Source organism: Salmo trutta, chromosome 5 (genome assembly GCF_901001165.1).
Source record: "Salmo trutta chromosome 5, fSalTru1.1, whole genome shotgun sequence".
NCBI classification, from domain to species: Eukaryota; Metazoa; Chordata; class Actinopteri; order Salmoniformes; family Salmonidae; genus Salmo; species Salmo trutta.
The window spans coordinates 804,680-807,752 of NC_042961.1; positions in this window are offsets into that span (position 1 = coordinate 804,680).

Genomic DNA, 3,073 nt, shown 5'->3' on the forward strand with positions numbered 1-3,073 from the left:
ATAATCTAGCGGTTTCTGTTATCTTGTAAGTCTTCAATTACTTCCTTGAAGTTCTTTTTTCTTCTTCTGGCTGCTGTCCCCTCTCTCTGGAGCCTAGTGGTTTGTTGAGCTAAACCAACAATAACCTGGCTTAACACATGTGTACTCAGTTAATGGAAAGTTCCTTTCCTTCCCCCCATGGGTCTCTCACAATAGGTCTGTGACTACTCAGGTCTCCAAGGGAATTCAATAAGAGCATCTCACTGGATAGCAGGGTCCAGTTCATTAGACACACACACGGAAGACACGCGGAGGGATTATCAGACGGTTCCAATAAGAAACACTCATTTTTCAATTTTCTGTTGCAAAATGTTTCTCAGCTGTTTTCTGTTGTGTTTACTAAATGAACCCAGTTAGCTGATGGACGACACGAAAACATATTATTACCTGTCAACTATTTTGTGGCTTCTTCCCTTCTTCACTTGTAATGCTACGAGGATTACACAAAGAAAAAACATCTTATGTTTTGGGACTGGATTTGGAGGAGCTCTTGAGCTGGTGTTGTTTTTTGGTTCAGTCCTTATGACAGGTAAACAAAACACTTTGTTGCCGATGCCAAAGATCCATTTACGGACCTTGATACCATTTTCTGAAGCCGCCTGCATCGAAGCAAATACACGGCTAATGTAAAAGCTGGTAATTAAGTCAAACATGTAATTAGGCCTATCCTTGATTGGCTTATATGGTTAGCTCACCAGTTTGAAAAGGCAGCAGAATATACCTGTAGGCTATTGCACAAAGATTATACTTTGCTTGCTCAAGAGACCAAAACCAGTTAGATTCCTTCCACACACGCATGCATGCACACACAAAAGAGAAGGAGATGAGAGGAGAGGACGGGGAAGGGAAGGGGGGGATGGGGACGAGAAGGAAGGAGAGGGGACGAGAGGAGAGGAGAGGAGGAGAGGAGAGGAGAGGAGAGAAGAAGGAGAGGAGAGGAGAGAAGAGAAGAAGAGGAGAGGAGAGGAGAGGAGAAGAGAAGAAGAGGAGAGGGAGAGGGAGAGAGGAGAGAGAAGAGAGGAGAGGGAAGGAGAGGAGAGGAGAGAAGAAGAGGAGAGGAGGAGAGGAGAGGAAAGGAGAAGGAGAGGGAGAGGAGAGGAGAGAAGAGAAGAAGAGGAGAGGAGAGGAGAGGAGGAGAAGAAGAAGAGGAGAGGAGAGGAGGAGAGGAGAGGGAAGGAGAGGAGGAGAAGAAGGGAGGAGAGGAGAGGGAAAGATTGGAGAGGAGTCGGTTGGTAAGTCAGTTACTTGACAGGTTATCATACTGTCCTTTATCTCCCCACGGGAGAAAGCACATCAAACTACCATTTACAATGGGCACTCTTTAACCTCTCTCTCTCTCTCTCTCTCTCTCTCTCTCTCTCTCTCTCTCTCTCTCTCTCTCTCTCTCCCCATCAAAAGTCAGTTCAGGTGGATCAGAGATTGCATCATTCAGGGTGTTGCTTTGGAATGCTGGGAGACTCAACTAGCAGTCATTCTCTCGTGACACATGGCATTCCTTTAGATGCAAACATTTTTCTTTTTGGTATGTGTTCCGAATGGCGTCTTATTCCCCATGTAGTGCCCTACTTTTAACCAGAGCCCTATGTAGTGCCCTACTTTTAACCAGAGCCCTATGTAATACACTACTTTTAACCAGAGCCCTATGTAGTACACTACTTTTAACCAGAGCCCTATGTAGTGCCCTACTTTTAACCAGAGCCCTATGTAGTACACTACTTTTAACCAGAGCCCTATGTAGTACACTACTTTTAACCAGAGCCCTATGTAGTACACTACTTTTAACCAGAGCCCTATGTAGTACACTACTTTTAACCAGAGCCCTATGTAGTACACTACTTTTAACCAGAGCCCTATGTAGTGCCCTACTTTTAACCAGAGCCCTATGTAATACACTACTTTTAACCAGAGCCCTATGTAGTACACTACTTTTAACCAGAGCCCTATGTAGTACACTACTTTTAACCAGAGCCCTATGTAGTACACTACTTTTAACCAGAGCCCTATGTAGTACACTACTTTTAACCAGAGCCCTAACGGCTGGATGTAAGGTCAACAATAGAGTTAACACAATAACAAACAAAGCAAAACACACTGACTGAAGCATTGCGGGGGATGGATGGAGGATCCCAACTGTCATCTTTGATTCAGGTGTATCAGTGGGTCAGAGAGTTATTTAGTTATTCAGGGGGTCAGAGAGTTATTTAGTTATTCAGTGGGTCAGAGAGTTATTTAGTTATTCAGTGGGTCAGAGAGTTATTTAGTTATTCAGTGGGTCAGAGAGTTATTTAGTTATTCAGTGTGTCAGAGAGTTATTTAGTTATTCAGTGGGTCAGAGAGTTATTTAGTTATTCAGTGTGTCAGAGAGTTATTTAGTTATTCAGTGGGTCAGAGAGTTATTTAGTTATTCAGTGGGTTAGAGAGTTATTTAGTTATTCAGTGGGTTAGAGAGTTATTTAGTTATTCAGTGGGTCAGAGAGTTATTTAGTTATTCAGCCAGAGTTATTTAGTTATTCAGTGGGTCAGAGAGTTATTTAGTTATTCAGTGGGTCAGAGAGTTATTTAGTTATTCAGTGGGTCAGAGAGTTATTTAGTTATTCAGTGTGTCAGAGAGTTATTTAGTTATTCAGTGGGTCAGAGAGTATTTAGTTATTCAGTGGGTTCAGAGAGTTATTTAGTTATTCAGTGGGTCAGATAGTTATTTAGTTATTCAGTGGGTCAGAGAGTTATTTAGTTATTCAGTGGGTCAGAGAGTTATTTAGTTATTCAGTGGGTCAGAGAGTTATTTAGTTATTCAGTGGGTCAGAGAGTTATTTAGTTATTCAGTGGGTCAGAGAGTTATTTAGTTATTCAATTATTCAGTCAGAGAGTTATTTAGTTATTCAGCCAGAGAGTTATTTAGTTATTCAGTGGGTCAGAGAGTTATTTAGTTATTCAGTGGGTCAGAGAGTTATTTAGTTTTTCAGTGGGTCAGAGAGTTATTTAGTTATTCAGTGGGTCAGAGAGTATTTAGTTATTCAGTGGGGGTCAGAGAGTT